The sequence below is a fragment of the Hibiscus syriacus genome, unplaced genomic scaffold (genome assembly GCF_006381635.1).
Source record: "Hibiscus syriacus cultivar Baekdansim isolate YM2019G1 unplaced genomic scaffold, ASM638163v2 tig00117056_pilon, whole genome shotgun sequence".
Lineage (NCBI taxonomy): Eukaryota > Viridiplantae > Streptophyta > Magnoliopsida > Malvales > Malvaceae > Hibiscus > Hibiscus syriacus.
This window is the reverse complement of record NW_024063539.1, coordinates 2319228-2343826: the sequence shown is the minus strand read 5'-3', so window position 1 is coordinate 2343826 and position 24599 is coordinate 2319228. Positions and strand designations below refer to the sequence as shown.

General features: G+C 34.9%; 1 pseudogene; it reads right to left on the bottom strand.

Moving 5' to 3' along the window:
• Positions 1-43: 43 nt before the first annotated feature.
• LOC120198292 lies at positions 44-20457 on the bottom strand (annotated as a pseudogene).
• Between the last annotated feature and the right edge of the window lie 4142 nt (positions 20458-24599).

Here is a 24599-nt window from a genome sequence, read left to right as displayed (position 1 = left end):
ACGTTTTAAGCCTCTCCTTTTCATGTAGGTATTATTCAGTCTAGCATAAAATAACACGAATATATATCGCTTCAAAGTAAGTGACCCCTGAAATATCAAGTTGCCTACAAAACCTCACAGTACCAAAAGTTGGCTGCATTTGCGTTTCTTGAAATAAATATATATTGAGAGAGCTTCAAAACACATGAAATGCAATGTTTTTCCTGCTACTTTAGTCTCCAGCTGCATCAGAAACGTTGGATGATCATAACTTTAGAAACCGAACTGAAGAATGCGTCAAAAACTAGTATAAGTTTTTTCAACCACAATTGGTGCTCAGTATATATATATGCAAGAAACTTGGAGTGGGAAAAACCACAGATTCTTGTCATACGATATTTTTGGTATGTGCACCATGCAATCCCAAATGCAAATGTGATACCCGCAGAGCTGAACCGAGGAGCTTGATATTATCACGACATTTTTATTTGGATTTGCCGATGGATATGCACCAGAAACTCAACATAGGAGGGACCACTTGCATTTTTGTCTTCTACCATGCATGACAAGAAAGCCATCCCTGAAAATGGAACAAATGAACCATGAGATTTCGAATAACAATATTGTACAGTAATTACTATGATAAAAGGAAACGTGCAGTAATCCAGATGCTATTTGCTTTGTTGAGCCAAAAAAATTTAGACCATTACAAACTGGTTTCCCTCTCCAAATACACAAAATGAGAACTTTAAATGATACATGTATATGAAATAGTGTTAGTTATGCAAAAAGTGAACCAAAAAACTAATTACAGAATGGAGTGTATGTCCATGGCTATTTTTGTAAAAAAATTTCATAGGTTCATAGGAAATTATTGATTATGGGACAACTTATAAGGTGACAAGGGTAGATATGTTGTTCACTACTATCCCTTTTGGAGATGTAATTTTACGTATAGTATCGGAATTCCACATGGCCTAATTTATCAAGCAGTATCATAGTTTACATGAGGGAAGTTTTATGCACTAACCTGAAGGATCCCCCTTCTTGCACAACTGCAAGCTGAAAAACAATATAAAGATAAAATGCAGAGCATGAAATCTACGTCAAATTTTCTACAAAAAAATAGAATAACCTTTCTTTTCTCCAGAGAAAAGTGATACCAAGAAGGAACCATAAATCATACCGAAGGTAGGAACATCTTTGGCGCCGAATCACATTTACTACATCATTGAACTTCTTTGATAATGGATTATCATATTGCTGCAACACAAACTGGGCGCACAAAAATCAACAAAACGGAATAAGTGTCTTTACTAGGTAGTTGAAAGGGTTACGACACAAACATAAAAGTTAGAAAACATAGTATCAAAATAGGCACCACAAACTAGTGTTCACATTCTTTTCCATGATTCTTTCTCTCTCAAGCTTTCTTTCTCACATATTACAGGTGATAACCTAAGCCTAAAATCCTAACACTTGAATCCAAGGCCACTGATTTGAGTGTAATCAACCACAAGACCTTTCAAGACTTTTTTCATCCAATCTAAAAATTCACACTATTTATGGAAGTAAAGAGAAACTAAGCACGCGGACATAATCCCATCATATGAGGACTATAAGAACAAATCCAAATCAAAACATAGATGAGGTCAATTTCACATTATATAATGGCCATTTGAATTTAGTATTAATTTATTCTAAATAAATAGGGCAACAAAATATACTTTGTTTGCTTATCTTCAGCAGACAGAAAGCCTGATTAGTCTGGGAAAACAATTTCAGGTACTCAGCATTTTGTGTGATTATTGTAACTACACAAATTGTTTCTTATAAGGTAACAAGTCAATGAGGATTTTAAGACATACATAATCCAAAAAGGATTAAAATAAATACCTGGGTGGGGATATCAACAACTGAGGTAAAGCCAAAAAGTTGTTGCAAGATACTGGAGTCCACTGAGCTTCCAAAATATATTAAAGCATCCTCGCCATTCTCAAGAAGATATATTCCATCATCACGGACATGTTCACTAGAAAGTGGGATTATAGGAGGAAGAACAAATTCATCTCCATCCTATCCAACAAGCAGAAAATTCTGTTAGCATGGTTGAAATACTTTGGACTCTAACTTAACTAGAAATTTGTTACCATTGAATTAAGGTTGTGGATGGCAAACATCCTGGGATAGACCAGTGGGATTGCCAAGGGAGTAGAAAAGGAGGAAACATAATTGATCCAGAAGGAACGGTCATCTATTCTGCCATCATTCCGTAGCCCTGTACTCTTGGTTAATGCTGAAAAAAATAAAAAGACATACTTATCAACAATACTTATCAACTGATGAAACAATATTTCACTTTTATTTCCTGAGAAGATGACCGAGTTTCTGTCACACTATTTGCCATAATGGACGAGAATATGAAGTTCGAAGGGGGGTTATAAATTGATTTTAATAATAATAGAGGAGGATATGATACAAAATAGTCTAAGAAACTAGGTATTAGAAAAAACAGACATATACCTAGGGTGTAGAGAGGAAGAAGCTTAAGAGCCTCAGGAAGAATAAGCTGCCCAGAGGATGACACTGTGGCGCAAAATTTACGATATGAAAGCAGAATGTTGATGCAAAATTTGTCACTTGTTCCCTCACTTGCACAAGCGGGCTTCTAGGAATTTCAGTTGCAGCTGCATTTAAAGTAAATTAGTAAAAGGCAAAAAGGCCAATATACTAGTACATTAAATTAATGATAACAGGAAGAAAACAGGACAAAATTCTTCAGGCAAACTAACCAAGTAACACCTCATCCATTTGGAAGGATCAATTCATAATTCAAAAAATAATGGAGAGGAGGAACTATCTTCAAATCATAGTTCAAAACAGAGCAAACATGCCATGAGAGGGAAAATAATGATAAATAGAACAGGTTAACATGCATAATGAATTCACCAAATAAACAAAAAAGCAAAATGCTGACTCAAATACCTTGCTTTAAGAAACACGAAAATTGAGTATCCAAATCAGCCGAGCAAAACAAATTGCTTAGCATATTTGTGCATGGCAAGGATAAGTTTGTTACTCGAATTCTTCTCTGTCCATAAACAGTTGTATAGAGCAGGGCACACTGGAAAGTGAAAGCCAGAATATTATAGAATCATCAAAACTCTAACCTGTCAATACTAACCAATAATGTAAGATGAATAACAGACAACAAAAATTCAGACACCATTAGGTTAGTACCTGAAAAGCACATTCAGAACCATCTTGTAGTTTGTCATCATGTTTTAAGGTTACCAATATGCACTTGTCACAGTCAATCTGCATATCAAAGAGGATTTGTCATGACTGAAACAAATTGATATAATAGATAAAACACTAAAAATCTGCTAGGGTTAACCATCTCAACAAGCCCCACTAGAAGTAAAATTTGTAAAACTTCTTTGAAGAAAATTTCACATATAAGAAGGAAAGTTAGAAAACTCTGGTTCGAAAAACAGAAAAATACACAAGTGGGAGGGGACAAATGTAGAATAAGGAATATCTTATTTGAGAAATTGGTTCTGTGATACTAAATATGAAACCTAGATCAAAACATTTTAAAATAAACACTAATGTACCAGACACTTAAAATTCTTTAAGTAATATGTTATGAATTGAGCACCTCAAAGTGGACATCAATTAAGAAGGTATAACTATCCAAAAGAAGGAAAAACTAGTCAGCCCCATACCCATGCCTGAAAAAATTTCAAATCCCAGCATATACCAACTGAGAAGCAAACCATCCAGAAGAAGTTAAACATTCAACTCAATACATCACCAATGTCTCCATAGCTCATTCATAGTCCAATTATAAGATTGGATTAAATAAAAAACTATACAAAGAATATACAATCATTTTGATAAAGTTAAAGACTCATTAATTAGATTTCAACACCTGGAAAAATGTAATTAATAGTTCAAAAATAATCTCTTCAACAAATCAATCTACCAACTGAAATATTATTCACCGCACTATAGCAAGGATGCTTATTTAAGAATACATTCCAACTATTTCTTCCCTTTTTCTTTTCTTTTATTCTTTTAGCTAGAAGTAGATGATCATCCAACATGAGTTCAAAGCTAAATATTATGTAGGAAATAATCACCATTAAGAAACTTATACTTTCACGAGGTTAACCAAGCAGTGCTAGCAACTATGGTTCAAAACTTTGAATCATGCTTTAAGCGAAAATAATCAAATTAATTGCGGTCCACAAGCAAACAAGAAATACAGGACCAAGTAGTTTCCAAAAGAGCACAAACCCCTGGTAGGTCAATGTCAGTTGGAATGCGTTTGCAGAAGTTTCCAGAGTAATCTTGAACTTGAATACCCTACAAATATTTAAGGGGAATATATTAAAACGCGACTAAGTCAACAAAATAATGCAATGGAGTTTAACATAACTATTTTGCTGATGAAGCAGGCGAAACAGAATTTACCTGGCTGCACCTTACACGCATGACAGCCTCAAAACCTTGGGGCCTAGTGATGTTCCATCTAAGGTCATTGTAGAGCTTTGCAGGATCAGATACAGCAGAAAAGGGGTAATAATAGTAGACCTGAAATTTAGAGAAAATATAAGTTGAAATTTCAGTCTTCCACTCAAGAAATAACTTTCTAGTCTTGATAATGTAGACCTCATACATAGAAGTGCGGATTTGATGGTGAATAATATATACATCATATAATGTCTCACTCTCAAGTTTCACCAAAGCATTCATCAGGCTCGGATTATTTTCTTGAGTTAGCACCCAGCTGAGGGCAGTGAACAAGTAGATGGAGGATGACAGTAGCAAGTTCACTAACAATGACAGGGAGGGGAGAGGGGTGTGTGCAGAGAATAAGTTAAAGACAACTTCTCTAACAAAGAACAAAGTTGCCTACTATTCCCGTTAAAATTGACATGCATCCCATTTATAGTTTACTGCAGTTTAACCAAGAAAACTCAACAGGTCCCTTACATGAATTATTTGGATATGGTTTCTAGAGATTCCAAAAGTATAGAAAGATCTGAAAATAAAGCCTGCTCTGACATAGGTAACAAACTTGCATTGTGCAACCAGATCTAAACTACTAAGATGTCCCGAGAAGCACCATGCAATAGAAAATTATAAAGCACATCCAAATGCAATGTTTGCATTGTAGTGCATTATCCAACTTGAAAACATGCTTACAGTCAATACCAGTCCCATTTAAACTTAATTATGAACATGACTGAGAATATCAGCACACTTTGGTTCATAGTCATAACAGGTGCTTCGGTGAATGGATAGCTTATGATAGAAAATGTACTCCTCCATTTACATTATATATACCGGTTCACATTTTAAAGACCGTGTGGAAATTCAATTTAGAAAAAAAGTTTGAGAGAATTAAATTGACACAAACAACTTGTACTCCGTTCTCTCTTTTCAAGTATGAGTGTAGAAGATAATAATTTGTATTCAATTGAAGCCAGTGAAGCAGGAAAGGTAAATACTATATTAATACCTGGCCTCCTGTTGTTCTTGGGATAACAGAGAGGGAAGATATGTCTACATAAGTCTGAGCAGTGACAAATACATCAACACAAACCTGCGATATGTTTCCATATAGGAGCACAATCAGAAATTCGGTAATAGCACATAATTATCTTACCAGTATGAACTTCAACAAGCATTCATTCGGAAAATTCTTTTCCCGCATGACATTGATGTCAAGTAGAAAATATATTTTGAAGTTTACCTGATACTCAGCAAACTCAATTGCCATTGTCTTGAAAATTTTGTCTGCTGGTTGCAGTAATTTATGAGCCTCCTGGTCAAACAGAAATGTAGAATGAATTGACTAAATAAACAGAAGCAAAACTCTATCCATCACTAAAATAAAATAACAGTCCTGCTCCATCACAAACATTCTAAATTAATTTAACAAATATATTACCGGAAATTCAATATGACAAAATCAAGAAATTAAGATAATCATGTTTGAAATTGTGATAAATGGATGGTAAACTCATTTTATGAACAGCTATGGATAAAAGTTTAGCCCTTTCTTTTTTCTTTCTTTCGGAAGGGGACTCACACATCCACTATCAAGTGAAAGTCACAAGTCTACCACAACGATGATCGTGTGAGCTAACTGAACTGAAGACATAAGCACTCACAAAGGAGCCTAACTTTTAAAAGCACAATGAATAAGATTATTAAAAATCCTAGCCAATACCCTTGTGAAAATATCACTTTTTGGTTAGGAAAACTTGAATTTAACCCCAAGCATGACATTAAGTTTATTAATATCTTCATCTAGAAGATTAGAGAAGCATTTGCACTAACATATCAGAAAATAGATTCATTAGGACTATAATAAATCAAATTCTCCAGTAGTAACCATCACAATTTGCTGAATACATGAAAGAACAAAAATCTAAATGCTAAACAGATAAGCGAGTTTCAGAAATGAGACGTTGCGTCATAATTCAGAAGTTAGACAAACAAACAGAAAGTTCCAAATGTTCCAGGGTGACTGTGAAGTGTGAAGGACATCTCCATCTAAAAGAACAACTATTCAATCCCCCGGAAAAAAATAAAAGATTAAAGAAAAAAAGTCACAGGAAATAATTAAAAAATATGCAACCTTTTCACCAGCAGAGATATTAGTTCTCCCTTCTGCCTCCCTAGAAGAAAGGGCTCCAATGCCAACCGATGGCAACACTGTCAAAATATAAATGTTCAGAGAATTGTGGAAATAATATAACAATTTCTATGGTACAAGAATGTATGTGGAAAACAAGTCAAAACATGCAGATGTTGTTTAGGTATATGAGAGCTTGCCTGACTGAAATACTAGAAGCTTCCCCCCCATACTTTTCATGGCCAGGTACGCAGCCTGAAATATAAACAGAGAAGTGAGATATCAACATCAAAATACTTTAAATAACAGGAACTGTGGTACATTCATAATTATGACCAGCCATTATTAGCTTTCCACATAACCAAAAGAGCATACTTTGATCCGTCAGGCACCTTTCACCATCAAGTACAACTAGCAGCCAAAAACTCAAAGCAAGCTAAAAGTTAGCAATCACAATTTGTTTAAGATGCAAAGGCCAGGTTTCTTGGCTTTAAAACCTTCAAATAATTCCACTTCTTTAGATATTCATAACCATAAAACAATGTATTTGCTTAACTAGGAAAAAGAACCGACTACAAAACCGCTATGGTTCTAGAAGCTATAGAATAGGAAAAGTCATTTAACTTGCTATACAATTTGGAGAGCATGGATTACCCATTTCCACATGGGGATAGCTCAGGTGATAGGATCAGTGGGGAATGGATAGACTGTATACACCATAGAATTGTACCCTAGTAATCTTTATAGTATTAGAAAAAGATTATCAAATCCAAATTAATGAAAGAAAACAGCAATGCACAAGAATATTGTATGTTAAGTAATCTTTTAATTTATCATATAGCCTTGTAATGGTTTACCTTGACTGCGGCACCAAAACATGACTCAGCAGTTTTACTAGTCTGAAACATTGTTGGGATGCTCTCAAGCAATAGCTCTAAATGCTGGCGGCACTGGATCCTCAGAAGGAACACAAAACAACCAAAGTCAACAGAAAGTATTTTTGCAATCTCAAGGAATACATCATCACATCAGCCCTTGTTCATTTAACAAACTTGAACTAATCTCAGAAAGTTGTTCAGAGCAGAAAAACCTCATAAATTAAGAACTAACCTCAGAAAGTTGAACAATGACATCTGTTTCAAGAGGGGTGTAGACATCTTGTATGTCGGGAACAATAAGCATCAATGGCTGCAAATGTAAGAAATCAAAATCAGCTGAGGAATATTTTCAAGAGATTCTTAGGTAGATTACATCACAGAGAAAGGATCACAAAAAGTAAAGTTCCAAGTGTTTCTTAGTAATCAATAAAATACGGAAACTGACATAAGCATTCTTGTCATACTCCAAAAAGAAAACTTCAAGTTTCAGAGACAGAGAAAGCTAAAGGAGGCAGAGGAACAGAGGGAAATGGCCTCCTTAAAGACGTATTAAGTTTGAACCCTCCCCAAGAAATTCAGACATAAACACAAAGACACATGATTGGCAGTTAGTTCTTTCTATTCTCTATCCACCCCTCCCCTACAAGGTGATAAGCTACAAGCAAGTTGCTAACTATTATGTCAGATCCATTACAGTAAAATGAGTAATCATGATTTCCACAATTTAACCACCTTTTATTTTTGTGTATGGGTGGATGTCCCAGTCTGTGCTACTTAAACCAACATTATACCGATCCTCCATCAATCACAAATTATCAATTAAATCACGCTTAAACACACAAGAGGACCGTACAAACTGCAAGCAGCACCATCAAAACTATAGTTCTTCCATGTAGTGTAACCAAATTCAGGCTTCCACTTGGCAGCCCAGTCCAGAATATGTTTAATTTACCATACTGTCATCAATGCCAGCAGTAGTAAAAAAATTCTTGAAACACTTAAAAGTATAGGAATTATAGAGATGATTTGTTACCATTCCTATAGAGATATGATTTGTTACCATTCCTATAGAGATATGATTTTGTAAATAGATTTCTACAATCCCTTATTTTAAGGGATCATATCCTAGGATTATTTTTTTCCTTTCTTAGAGTTTCCTACTTTAGAGAGATATTTTGTATATAAATATGTAATCTGCATATTGAAAAGAATAGAAATTACAGAGAATTACTCTGATTTCTACATGGTATCAGCTTAGGTTACGGTTTCTTTCCAACCTAGATGATGTCCACAACTTCTTCTCCTACTCCGGAGATCACTTCAAATCCAGAAAAATTTTCTGGTTCTGCTGCTCAATCAGAAGGTAATCTGGTCATGAAAGAACCAGAAGGTAAACCTCATGCTACAGTTTTTTTCTCCTCCCAGTCGTCACCTAATTGGATCCTCGATTCTGGTGCTACGGATCATATGACTGGTAATAAGGATTTGTTTTGCAATTTTTTTCCAAACTTTGGTAAAGCTGTCAAAACGGGTGATGGTTCTTTGTGCAAAATAGAAGGACATGGCACTATTATTCTCAATGACCAGATTGTATTTAAAAATGTCATCTTCGTACCAAATCTGGCTTGCAATCTCGTTTCCGTTAGTAAACTTTCCACCGACTTGCACTGCTATGCAATTTTTAATGATATTGATTGTACTTTGCAGGCACTGAACTCGAAGAAGATGATTGATAAGGCCAGCTTGCAGAAATCTCTATATTCTTCCAGCTACTAAAACCGAAATCTCGAAATCTTTCACCGCTTTAGAAAGTTGATAATGTTATGTTATGGCACTATCGTTTAGGTCATCCTAGTTTCACTATCTTGCAAAAGTTTTTCCTGCTCTATTCATTCATAAAAGGCCAAATTCTTTTCTTGCAAAGTTTGCTCTCTTGCCAAACATACTAAATCAATATTCTCTTTTACATATAAGCCTTCTCACCCTTTTGCTTTGATCCACAGTGATATTTGGGGTCCTTCTCGGGTGAAGAATGATGATAATTGTAAGTGGTTTATCACTTTCATTGATGATCAAAGTAGGATAACTTGGACTTATTTGCTAAAAGATAAATCTTAAACTGCAGGTGTTTTTACCCAATTTTATAACATGGTTCTCACTCAATTTGGGTCTAAAATTCAACTCTTTAAATCTGATAATGGCAGTGAATTTTTTGCTAAGTCTTTGGGTGCGTTTTTCAGGGAAAAGGGCATAGTTCAGATTAGTTCTTGTGTTGACACCCCACAACAAAACGGTATTGCCAAAAGAAAAAAGAGACACTCCTTGAAGTTACTCGTTCTCTTCTATTTACCACTATGTTTCAAAATTTGTGGGGGGAAGCCTTATTAACTGCCACATATTAATCAATCGAATGCTAGTAAGGTTTTACAATTTCAAACACCTCAATCTATATTTTTGCAATACTTTCCCCATTTTAAACCTATCTCCTCCATTCTTCCACTTAAAATATTTGGTTGTACTGTTTTTATCCAAAACATTGCTCCTAATAAGTCCAAGTTAGATCCTAAATCATTAAAGTGTGTACTGATTGGGTATTCTTTACTTAAGAAGGGTTATAAATGCTATCATCCTCCTTCAAAACAATTTTTTACCACTATGGATATAACATTTTATGAGCAGGATCCCTATTTCACTCAGGCTGAAATTCAGGGGAAGACTGGAAGGATTTTCAGCCACATCAGGTATCTTCTCCTACTCTTCATTCTCAACCTTCAGAATTGCCACCAATTTTGTCCTTACCTACAGATTTGTCACCTGTAACTACTCTCATTGATCCACCGGTAGTACCTATCACTACTTCACACATACCCATTTTAAATACCCTTCCTGAAAATACACCTACTCCCATTCAAAATATTCCACAAACAACACCAATCAAACAACTCCATTTCTATACAAGGAAAAGAAAACATATTCCTGAGGCTGTTTTGCAATCTGATGCTTGCCGAGAATTGGATTTGTGTCCAGCTGCCGAAATTGAAGAAGAAATCAGTAAGTCCACTTCCCCTACTCTAGATGACTTCCCTATTGCTAATAGAAAAGGGGTTAGACAGTGCACCAAGCATCCTATTGAAAAATTTGCTAGTTATAATTCATTGATGCCGTCTTTTCAAGCATTTACAACAAACTTGGATAAAGAACAGGTTCCCACAAGCATAGTTGAAGCTCTAAAGGATTCAAAATGGAGAAGGGTTGTTGAAGAGGAAATTTGTGCACTGGAGAAAAATGCTACTTGGACTGTTACGGACCTTCCTCAAGGAAAAAAGGTTGTTGGCTGTAAATGGCTCAAATGGTAGCATCCAACGATACAAAGCGAGACTAGTGGCCAGAGGCTTTACACAAACATATGGGATAGATTTCACAGAAACTTTTGCACCTGTGGCGAAGCTGAATACTGTTCGAGTACTCCAAAGTTTGGTTGTAAATTGCGATTGGAAATTACACCAACTTGATGTAAAAAACGCTTTTCTTAATGGCAAGCTAGAAGAAGAAGTCTATATGAAGTTGCCACCTGGCTTAAAGTCTGTTGAAGGAAGTAACAAGGTGTGCAAGCTCAACAAGTCTCTATACGAGTTAAAACAATCACCCAGAGCTTGGTTCGAGAGGTTCACTAAAGTCATCCTAAAAAACGGCTACAAGCAATCCCTCGCGATCACACTCTTTTCATCAAGGTAACTTCTACAAATAAGAAAGTTATCCTTACTGTGTACGTGGACGACATAATTCTTACTGGAGAAGATGAAGAAGAGATTTGCAATTTGAAGAAGTTGTTAAATAAGGAATTCGAAACCAAGGACTTGGGAAAGCTAAGGTATTTCCTAGGAATGGAGGTGGCAAGGTCAAAAGGACTTGTGATCAACCAAAGAAAATATGTACTTGATTTACTCAAAGAAACTGGTTTTCTTGGTTGTAAGCCGATTGATACACCAATGGAGGCAAGCTTGAAATTTAACAAAGAAGGGTCCTTGGTAGACAAAGAGAAATTTCAAAGATTAGTTAGGAAACTAATTTATTTATCCTTGACAAGGCCAGATATAGCATTTCCTGTAAATGTGATAAGTCAACACAATACTAATCCTACTGAAGAGCATATGGCAGCAGCAAATAGAATTCTCAAGTACTTGAAGAAAACTCCAGGACACGGTTTAATGTTTAAGAAGACACAAGATAGAATTGTTAAGATCTTTACAGATTCTAGTTGGGTCGGAGACCTTACTGAAAGGAGATCCACTAGTGGCTACTGCACCTTTGTTTGGGAAACCTTACAACTTGGAGAAGTAAGAAACAATCTGTCGTTTCAAGAAGTAGTGCTGAAGCTGAATTTAGAGCACTAGCATTGGGAATATGCGAAGGAATTTGGCTACTTAAACTACTGAAAGAACTTGTCACTAATCAAGAGGATCAATTTGAAGTTTTGTGTGATAATCAATCTGCTATTCAAATTGCCAAGAACCCAGTTCACATGATCGGACAAAGCATGTTGAGATTGATAGGCATTTTATTGCTGATCAAGTTAACAAAAAGACAACCACACTTTCATACATTCCTTCAGAAGAACAAGTTGCAGACATTCTTACTAAGGCTTTGCCAAAGCCTGTTTTCAATAAATTCCTATTCAAGCTGGGATTATATAATGTATATTCTCCAGCTTGAGGAGGAGTGTAGGAATTATAGAGATGATTTGTTACCATTCCAATAGAGATATGATTTGTTACCATTCCTATAGAGATATGATTTTGTAAATAGATTTCTACAATCCCTTATTTTAAGGGATCATATCCTAGGATTATTATTTTTCCTTTCTTAGAGTTTCCTACTTTAGAGAGAAATTTTGTATATAAATATGTAATCTGTCATATTGAAAAGAATAAGAAATTACAGAGAATTACTCTGATTTCTACAAAAAGTAACTAGAATATTCTTTAATGTCATTATTGCCACTCTTTCTCAAATAGTATGTACCATAAATGATGAAACCAAGAAAGAATCTTGTACCCATTACAATAGTAGTCAGAAGAGGGGAATGTTGGATGATGAGGAAAAATACATGAAACTAATATTTACCTGTTGCAATGCCCGTTTTAAATTATAAAAATGGATTGTGGAGTCATATGTTGCCATTCCCACCAGAGTTCGAGGACCTTCCTGCAACAAGCAATTGAGTTAGCATATGACTGCTAAGTATAAAACCATTGGATAGAATGGAAAAGATGATAAAAGACCATGTATAAATGTCCATCTGAACTAACAAACTGACCAAAGGTTATACAGACAAAAAATAAGTGGACTTCCATTATCTTTACAGTGCACTGAAAAAGGACAATTACCCAAGCATGACAGTCATAACTTCTTTTTTTGTTAGAACCATACAGTGCCTTAAGATACTACAACAGTCAAAAGGAAAACCTCTAGCAGATTACTACAAACATGTCGAACAATTTTCTGAAGGAAGAAACAATAGAAACTAATCAGATTTGTTCTGTCACCAGTTCACCACCAAAACCATCTACAATGAAAGTCCATTCTCTGGTTTTCTTGATGATACTTTCAACTAAAGGCGTTATAAATATATATACTCATTCGAAATGCAGGAACTGAAACTGACCCAAATGGATAATCCCTGGTAGATTTCTCAATCAAAATCACACCCATGATAAAGCTAAAACCCTCAACTACGAACACCCTAACTGACTAAAAGGTTTATGTGGATGTGGAGCCATTGACACCTCATGAACTTTATTTGGTCACTACAAACAAAATTTAAACTCCAACTTTTCCTTTAATGCACAAACAACTAATTATCAAGAGACCCAAAAAATGCAATAAACACAATGCTACATCAACAAACTCACTCGAAGGTTCATGTGAAGACATTCCCATTTCAACCTCTATTTTGTTACAACAAAAATTTTCATTTCTACTTCTTTTCAATGCATGAACAAATTACTTTCACGAGGACAAACAAAAGCAATTCACATACACACAATATTGCACCAACGACAATAACTCCAGTCCCTACTATCATATCAAGGAAAATGGACCAGAGGGAGATGTGCATCATGACACTAACCTGAAACTAAAGACAGATTGCTCCAATTCTTACTTATCTAGGGGGATTTGTGGTCAAGAACAAAGAATGAAGATGGAATTATGCTATTAAAATGCTCCATTAAATAAAGCTTATGATATGTTACACACAATAATACCAAGAAAAAGACTCAATCATGATGCATTCTATTGATGGAAACTTGCACTAAAAAACACCATCTCTAGAATTAAATAAGCAAAAGTTTCAGCACAGTTGTTCAAAAAAGAAGTTTGAGCACACAAAATCGATAAATGATTTAAAATATTTTGCAATTAACTATTAAAGAAAAATAATAAATCAAAAGATAAATTATGATCTCAGTATAATTTCCACATCTGCTGATTTAATGCAGAGAGAACAATGGGGGGAGCAACCTAGATCAATAAACTACAACAAAAGAACCAAACATCAATTCTAGATATTTAAATGAAACTCACAGGAAGATCCGAAATAACTTGACTTATCGCACTGCAAGCTGCAGCAGTGGCACCTGTCCGTATGGCGTTCAAAGATACATCAATCAAAAAAAAGTACACAGCTGGCATTGGATCACGGACCTGGAATGAAAATTTCAGTGGAAAGGCTAATTATCCTCTGACCCAATCAAACAAATAACAAGAGACGCAACACTGATTGCAGAAGAAAAGAAAAGACACTCAGAAAAGCCCTAGGTGAGATCCAGACCACAATAGTTTCATACAACTAAATACTACCAAATGTTTGCATAATGTTGAACTTAAACTCTTTTTTTCTTCATTTTTCTTCATTTTTTAGCACAGCTTAATCTTTTGGATATTATGTCCGAAATGCATGATCAGTCAAAGTTGTAATCGAGAGATTCAGAATCTCATCTCCTTTACAACTGGATGGCACACAATCAAGTAAACCACAGGCAAAATACACATCTACCTGCTGGCTGCTGGCTGTTGGGAGCTAGTATGCATTAAGTTGAGCTGGGTACTGGCAAATCATCAGGATCATGCTTTAATAAAATGTTTACTAATCACCTCATTCATACATCACCATAAGTATCCAAATTCAACTTCAATTGCTATATGACTACAGTAAACAAGGTAAAAATATACATATTAATCAGTTTTAATTAAAAACTTGAACAAACCATGTACTCTTTTGTAGCAACAAATTCAACTGTTCCTCTACACAGTTCAGGCCTCTCATCAGCATCTCTACGCCTACCATCAGGACCTAGGTTGCAATGGTAGTCACGAGGAGTATCATCGGTAAACCCTGAAAGTGACAAGCACAACTTACTACATTACAGAGAGCAGAAATAGACTAATATTAAGAGTTGGTACTTAGTGAGTGAGAAAATGTTGACTTTAAAATATAACAAGCTAAAAGAAGATGCATAGATCATTATACAATCTAACATATGGTTAACAAGTAAGATCCCTGGAGACCATTGTAAAACTTCAATCATAAAAGGTAGACGAACAACTTCATAAAGGGAGCTCTCAAATAAAACTTAGGACTGATCCACTTTTTTGCTCCTAAAGTGTAAGCATAGCTAATCATTTATGTTTTCAAAGCAATGAAATCAGTGGTGGAACCTTTAAGGACCTGGGGCCATCCCCAACCAAAAAAATAAAGAAAAAACTTATAATACTATCTATATTAAATGCATTGATTTGGCCCCCTCAATAAACCAAAGCGTGGATTTAGATTCCAATGAATGGCATTATAATTGAACCAAAAAGATAAAAAGTGGTCTAAGTGGAGACTGTCATTTCACAGATCACAAAATTCTATTGTGCTTTGTTTTCATTTTTTTGAGTTCAACTGCTGGTTTGTTTTCTTTGAAGGTAATTTTTTGACATTTTCCAATTCAATGCATGTTTATGGTTTTTTTATTTATTATAAAAGCTATATATTTTTCTACTTGCTGCAGAAAATCCCTATTATATTCTTTGTTTATGATTTTTTATTTTGATTCCTTTTAATGAAGCTGTTTATACTTATTATGCCATTTTGTTTATCCCATCTCATCTTGAACAATTTTGTTGAACATTTTGATTTTTCTTTGTTCATCTCATTTTTGTATCGGTATTATATTGTTTGCTATGGATTTCTATGTGTTGTTGTTGGTCTAGTTGGTTATACAAAATGCCAATGAGTCTTAGCTTGATTGGCATGGTTGCTATTGCAACATCAAGAATATTCTGGGTTTGAGCGTGCTTAAGCGGTATTATCCTCCTATTTATAGGTGGGTGGGGGTCTGGGTAGCTGAAGCATGGTATTCAGAAAAGTTGGTTATGCAAAATTAAGCCACTAATATATGCTTATCCAGTTCAATTGCTTATTAGAGTTTTTACACTTTGTTCAATTGCTTTTTAAATTACATAATCCTTAGTCCTCATTAATAAAATGTATATGTCAGTGCCTAGCTTCAAAAGAGAAGAAATCATTTTATACTTCGTTAAATTGCCTTCCCATCCCACCCCCGAATAAAGTACCTAATTCTGCCACTGAATGAAATACTAATGAAACAGAATGGTATGGATCTAAGCATAATTAAAAGCCACAAGATGCTGCCAAATGTATGATATGAACAAACAAAGATGATTAATACTGACCGCATAAGTTGCAGATAAACTTCCGTCCTTGATCAATGAACTTCATGAAAGGATTTATGTAACCTTTGCAACGAGAACATCGAACAGGACCACTTTCGCCGAAATCCACAACCTATAGTAAGACATGTTCAACATAAGATGAATAGATGGTAATTTCCAAAACCCATAGAGGGCCTGACAGATTGGAAAGCAAGCTAGAAGAACAAGTTGATAATGCATTACCTGAATAGGATCCTCTGAAGGATGAGGAGGGGCCATAGGTTGCACCAACAAAGCCAACTGCATTCCTGAGGTTGTCAAAAGGTCGGCTGTGCATGGGATCTATCACATGGAAATGGAAGGAAAAATAAACAAATACATAAAACATCACAATTGAGTACTGGTTGTGAAATTGCAGCACAAGCCTCATTAAATACATACAATTGCAAAGTAAAAAGGGCACAATTAATTTTTATAGTTTGTTATAACCTGATGGTGCATCTCATGTAACGAGGACTACAATTCCCAGTGTCTCTGACGATGTAATCACTTGTTGCAGGCTTCAAAAGATCACAAGTCATCAGCATAAAAAGGTGTTCACCAATGTAAAACAAATCAGGATAAAAACAAAAATAAAAAATGCAGCCATATAAAAAAGGGTGTTATCGTAGTATGCATTTCTGCACAACATAGTAAAAGAATAGGAGAAGACAAAGAATGATAAGCCTACTATAAATGAAGTTAAAGGACTAGCCAAAACAGAAAATTCCAGATTGGATTAAGTAATTTTCTTTCCGTTCCTCTAAAATGATCAAATATTATACCGGAGGAGGATTTGCTGAGTTGCCTTGGCGAGTTTCATAGACGATTGGTGTTGCAGTTGGAATGGGCCTTGGAATTTGGTTAGGATCAATCTTTGATGGCCCTGACAGAGGCACTCCGGGTTGGCCCATTGCAGGTGGAATGGTAGCCGTAGATTGATTTGGTAGTTGTGCCATTCCAAACATTCTTGGAGGTTGTGCATTTGTAGAGCCAGGAATAGGAGGGGGTTGGGTTCCCTAAAGCAATTCAAAACATTTAGAATCCAAATCATTGATGAAAGTAAAATGCAATTGCCACTTAAACCAAACCAAATCTGTACTTGGAATATTCAGCACCTCATATGCAAAACCTAAAAACGGTTTCCAGTTTTAATACAATTTTACAAACCTGACTTCGAGGCTTTAAAAAATCCATCTAGGACAGAATGTCATACAAATTATCAACTTCAACCGAATTGAAGTTCACCAATTGGCTACTGGATTATGCTGGTCAAACATATTAATTCTCAAGCCAATTCAATATTTATGATGCTTCAATGAAAAACTATTTTTGTGTCTCATATTAAATGGCTAAAGTGTTCAAAAAGAAATAAACACCAAAAAAATGTTAATCAACCTGAAATTTGACATGCTTGTCGACATTGATAGAATAATTAGCCAAAGAAGGCATAAAGAATACGAAATGTCCAAAACACAGTGGGACAATAAAAGAGCAAGCCCTAAATTTTTTTGCAGGCACAGCCGCACAGGTACACAAAAAAATAAAAATTTTGTTTCATACTACCAAAATAAAAGGTTAAATGGGTATCTTGATGCCCGACAAGTTATAGCCAAGCAATAGGAGCAACAAAACAGTACGGTGTTGTCAAAGGATTGCTTTTGGGGGCTGCATGGGTCAAATCAATGGTAGCACCTAGGAAGCCACATTACAGGGTGAATTCATTGCTCTAGAAACAAATGGGCGGAAATGAAGGGGATTTCTCTTAATAACACAGTGAAGTAGATGATTTTTAACTTTCAAATTTACAGTGCCAAACAACAGATATCTTAAGCCCATATAAACATAAAACAATCAATATCTACAGAAAAAGAGACGGTGAACATCTAGTACCCCTTGTTTTGGTGTGTTTGCTTTATGCTTTTAAGTTTTTCCAATAGAAAGTTAAAAGTAAAAATTAAACAATGAACTGAATTACTGAAAAAAAGGGATAAAAAATAAAATAAAATAAAATAACGAAAAAGCACTGATGAAACAGGATCAAATATACAACTAGTGGCAGATCTTGGCATTGAGTTTTGAGGAGGCCAACTATAAACTATAAAAAAATCGTAAATTGATAAAACCATTCTGAGGGACATTATAAATAAAGGGAAATTTAAAGTAAATTTTGCAATATTTTGCCACCATATACAACCTATTGTTTTTGCATTAATAGCATAACATGCCGCCACCTTGTCATTTTCCATTGAATAAGTCAAACGGAAGCTAAGGTGTCGGGTTTCTTAACATTGGAAAGAAAAGTTGAACAACACAGTCATAAATTGTAAAGCAATTATCACACGGCATAGATCACTTACTTATAAAAGAGCACATCAACAATTTTTCATTTTCCATTATAGTTTTACTAAAATCTTTCTTCATTTCTCAATTCCTTTGGGTTTCCTTTAAATTAATGATGAATGCAAGGGAAGGGAAGGGAAGAGTGCAAAAGATACAGGGAACCATGTGAAGAACAACTAAGGGGTAATAATTAAAGGGATATTGTGTATGTACCCCATCCAAAGTCCAAAACCTATTTCTCTTAAACTTCATTTTGAGGATTGGGAGAAGATTCCTCAATAGTGTCTTTTTTTTCCAATAGTACAAAAAAATTTCCTTTAAACTTATAAATATATAATCTTACAAAAAATAATATATTCCTTTTCTGCTCTTTAAACAGACAGAATTTGTAAAATAACCTTTCTTCCTTTCCATATCTTCTTAAGAATCCAAACAACCAAAATTTTTCCTTTTGTTTCCTTCTTACACTCCCTGCATTTCCTTCCCTTTCCTCCCACTCTTAGATCTCAAACATTCTATCACATTTTTTACTTACATGCAAGTCAAACACAAAATATCTGCATACAAGCATTAGATGCTTTTCCAGCATACACTTTGGGGGGGAGGAGGAGGAGCAGAACCTGACACTTTGAAATAGAAGATTTGTGCACCAAACAGACCAAACATCCAGGTCATTAGATGCAATTTAGGGTAAATATAAAGTGCGGAGCTTAGGCTTCTAAACTGGAGTATAAGTTACTAAAATTTCAACCAACATAAAACAAAAGTTGCACAAAATGATAAAAGCTCCAGTTACAAAAATGTATAAACAAAAGGAAGGCAATCAAAGACTTCTATGCCTAATGAGGTTGCTCAGAAATCGGCTCAGAACAACATATCGATGATAAATTCCAATAGATAATACTTCTTTGCTGGAAGATACCTGAAAGCATAATATCATAAAGTTTTTTAGTGGAACCTGTTGGGGTTGCACCGGCCATGTCTGTGGTCCATAAGGAGAACCTGGAGGTGGTGGTCTAGCCTGAGGCACAGCTGAAAATGGTGAAGCTGAAGATGCTGGACGAGCTGGTGGGAAACTAACAGCTGAATTTCCCAAAACAGAATGCATGGTTGGAGCCTGAGCGGGAGCCCTAGCAGACATCATAGATGGTGGACGTCCAACAGGAGGTTGTGACACACTTGCAGCAGGAGGAAATTGGGGTGGACCAGGAATACTCCTGAAGCAATTGCTGGTGGCCATTACTCAAAGGAGCACCAGGTGCACTTGATGGCAGCACAGCTGAACCACCGGTCACAGGTGAAGATGACACAAAAGAACTTGGGCGAGCGCCCGCTGGTGGTGCTGCAACTGCGGCAGGAGGCACACCAGGAGATGGGAAAACTAGGGGGTAGAACTGCACTACCTGTAGAAGACGAAGCAGAGGTGGTCTAGATCCAACCAGAGATGGTGACAACAGGTGGACCAATGGGCCTCCCCGCAGGAGCACTTGCAGGTAATGTAGATTGTGGTGGTCCAGTAGGAGGTACTGCAGGTTCCCATCATACCAGGCGTAGACCGGGCCGTGACATTGCAGAGAAGGCACCTGGGAATCCAGCGGATACTGAAGATTGGGGAAAGGGTGGTTGTTGACCAAAAGGAGAAGGCCTAGGACCAGAATTGGGCATAGAAACTGGCCGGTTTAGGTTCAAATTCTGCATATTATCGGCTAGGGAATTGGTATTGGTTTGATAGTTAGGGTGAAAATTAGGTGGCTGTGATGGTTGTTGTGCATTGGCGCCGGGTCTAGGAGCTCCGAGGTAGATGAGCTGCCATAATTTGATGTAAACAAATTCCAATCCCCTCTTTCAATATCCTTTCTCTATATTTTTACAACAGCACGATCAAGATCTACACGAACCCAAAAACAAATATAAACAAATTAATTATGACCAAATTACATCTAAAACAATCTAAGATCGAATGAAAGAACAATAATGAAATTCAGCTTAACAAATTAGAGATCAATTAAGTACCTGAGATCCGAAAGATATCGATATGTTGAAATAAATATATAATTAGTTAGATCTGAGGGACAGTGAAGAGATAGTAGGGTTTTAAGAACGAGATATCGGAGAAATTAGGATTTTCCGGGGAATGGTGGGAGAAGGGAAATCGTAGGAAAACGATCGGAGAACAAAATGAGAAAATGTTAGGGGACGGGTGTTTTAATGTTTCGACAGAAGAGTGTAGAAACGAAATCTGTGATATGTAGTTTTCAAATAGTTTTCAAAGTAGTCACCCCATGGTTAAACAAATCATCGTCGTTCCAAAAATATTAGGGTAATTCACTATTGGTCACCCATCTATTACATTGATTCTGTTTGGTCACTCTACTATTTTTTTAATCATAACGAAGGTTATCTTTTGGTTATGTTTAGGGTGATGTGGCATGGTAATAATAAGCTTAGTCCTTAAAATTTAAATATTTTATAAAATTGATCATAATTTAAAATAATTTTTAAAAATCCTATCAAATTGATTCTATTTTTATTTGAAATAATTTTATAATTCATTAATAATTATTAATTTTTTTAGGGTGTGTGTATTCTAAAAATTTTAAGGATTGATTGGGTGAAAATCTCATTTTTATATTTTAGAATTTTCGTCAACCGCTTATGGACATGCATCACATGCTCCGTCACCTTCAATTTAAAAAATCCCACGCGCTGTTGATAACATATCGGCTATCCAACATTACACAAATGCAACGGAGCTTGATGATGATGATATTTCATAGATCACGATTTCATTTTTTTCTTTTCTTTTTGCATTTTTGATTTTGAGTTTATGAATTGGAGTTTTTGAAATAGAAGGCGACGGAGCATGTACAAATCACGATTGGATATTATCTTACCCTACTCACACTTACGCCACACAACATCTCGCCTAGGTTTGCACGCATCGTCTATCTGAACCCAAGCCTTCACATTGGGTAACCACCAATTTAAACCTTGATTCCTAAACTACAACCCCAAATTCTCACCCTAATCCCTTCGTTGAAACCCTAAATTGTTATTGAGAGATAAAATCAAAAAAGGTTAAAAATGTGTAGTTTTTAGGACTAAAACTTAACCCTAAAAATTAGGCGTAAAAAAGATAAAATGTGTAAGATTTTTAGGACTAAAACAATTATTATACCAAGCTACCTCAATCATCGTTAATTTTTTAATGTAGATTATTAAAATAGAAACAAGACATCTTATAAAATAATAATTGAGTGATCAAAACATAATCAAAATGATAGGTGAGTGACTAAATTGTAACTTACCTATAATTTTATCACATTAAATATAAGAAAGGATCTTAAAGAACACCAAATCATCGAGTATTGGGTTTGTTTAACCATTATAGAGTGTAATTGAACATAGTTAGACAAATTGTTCGTATAACATTCTTTATTAAGTTAAATAATTATTATGGACAAAGTTTTATGTTCATTTAACAATTAATTAACATGAACAAAGGTGTGTTCGGTTCATTTATGTTTACGGATAAACTATTTACTGGCTTTCTCTCATTCTTTTTTTCATTTATTTTTTATATTTAAAATATTAGTAAGATATAGACTAAATAAAATATAAGGAGAATTTTATAGTTCAAGTGTGAAGCCTAATAAACTTTGGACCTTAATAAATAATCAAATACAATACTAAAAATTTAAACCAACAAAAATCAAAATAAATACATTTAAAACAATAAAACATAATTTTATTGCACGTTCATAAAATAAAAGAAAAATGATAAATTATACTATTCACTTAATTTTACTCTTTTTCCTATTTCATTCATCGTAATTCAAATTTTTTAATTTACTCATTGAACTTTCTAATTATTTTTTTTTTGATTACTATGAATTATTTTATTATTCAATGGTGTGACATTTTTTATCATTACTAAAATATAAAAGCAATTTTGAATAAATCATAAAATAATATTTTTTTATTATTAAATCTTTTTCTAAAAGATTTAAAATAACTATAGCCATTCTCGTCATCGACCACTATCGGCCTTCAAATTGGTAGTCGTTTGATCCCAAATTATACCGAGAGATTCACTTTGACATGCTGAGTCTGAACCTGGTGGTTGTTTCACTTAAAAATGTTTTCAAAACCCTTAATCTCAACTACAACATTTCAATTTTCTCACTTTCGATCTCCTATTCATGGACTTCGAAGCATGTTCCGAAAATAGAGGTTGGATTCGAATTTAGGAGGTCTAGCGAAGCGACCACCGAACAACCACCATCTATAACAGTTGACGTTTTGATTTCCTTACTTTTGATCAGATTCAGAGCATGTTCCAACAAAACGGAGGTTAGATTCAGACTCAAGTGTTGACAAAAAGCAAACAATAACATATGAGATCGACGACCACCATTTACGACGGTCGACGATGGAGTTCGCGATGATAAACAATGAACTACCACCATTGATTTTAATTTTATATTTTAAATTATTTTTATATTACATAATAATAATAAAATGTCATTTCATAAAATAATAAAAAAATAATGCAGATACCAAAATAGGGGTAATTTGAAATTCAGTGAGTAAATTGGAAAAATAAAAAATCCAGTTAGTAAAATAAAATAGATAGTAAAGGTCAGTGATGAATTGTGTAGTACACCCAAATAAAATCATTCCAATCGTCAATCACCGTCTTTTTTTTAAAAAAAAAAAAAGAAAAGGAAAAAAATCTGAAAACGAGTTAAAGTGAGATTCAAAAAAGAAAAACCAGCAAGTCGCTGTAGCTCGCAGCAGAACTTCAACATCCACTCAAAGGTATTCAAGATTTCCAATTTTCCCACGTAAAATGTTTCTTTGTAAATTTATATTTCCTCTTTCATTTCTTTGTTCGTCCGATCTGGAAACGGAACCGTTTTCCTTTTCATTTACTCATTGCATTATTTCACTTCAATTTGTTCTAATTTTGCAGTTTTCCATCTCGGTTGTTGGTATCTTTCCCTGTTGTTGGTTTTTGAGTTTTGCTATTCTGTCAATATATTGTCCAGACCCATTCCGGCCCATAGTTTAAGCAAAGGTAATGTTGTTTTTCTACTCCCAGATTTGTTTTCTTTTGATGAAAACACAAAGAGAGATTTTTCTTTATTACCATGTAAATCCACATATTATTGTGCAATCATTTCTTCTATTTCTCATTGTTACGTTCCTTAGCAGTTTGGGGCTTGAATTCCATATGAGAGCATGGGATTTATTGTGGGTATATATAGCCCTACAGTCTTTTGCTATAGTAGCTAGCTTTAGGGTCTGATTCTCCTAAGGTTCTTAATATATTTGTTTTAAAGGCATACATCATATTTCTCCAGATTGTTGCATGACTAATGTTTGTTTCTTATTTGTTACCTTGAAACTGTTTTATGATTTTTATTTACTCGTTGTTCACTTGGAATTAAATATATTTTTATCTACTTTGTCAGCTTGATTTTTTTTTCTCTTTGCATCAATTCTTAGATTCATTTTTCTTTTAATTTCTACATTCTGTTTGAACTTTGGAAGAACTTGATGTAAGTTTATTGAAGAGTTCAATTTTTTACTTTTATTGATCCGTTTATTCTTTTTTGTTGAGCCAATGCTATCGAAAGATTGGGTATGTGTAACAAGGATACATTTTGCTTATCTAATTTGGGTGGGATTTAGATGGCAATATTCAAAAAATGGTTAGTAAGTTATTGGGTTGGGTATTATGAACATGATCGTGTTAAGAGTATCGGCCTATCGGGACCCAAAATAGTGGTAATCCTGCGGGTTGCCATTCCTAGGTTCATCTGCAAGAGGCTTCTCGTGGTAGTACTAGAGTCGTATATCCTTCTGTTTATATCTAAACGTAGCCATGAGTCAACTGAGTGCTATATAACAAATCTCTTTTGGAGCCTTAGTTACTTCAGGATTAGCATTTTCTCGGGTTCTGGCTATTTATCTTTGATTTT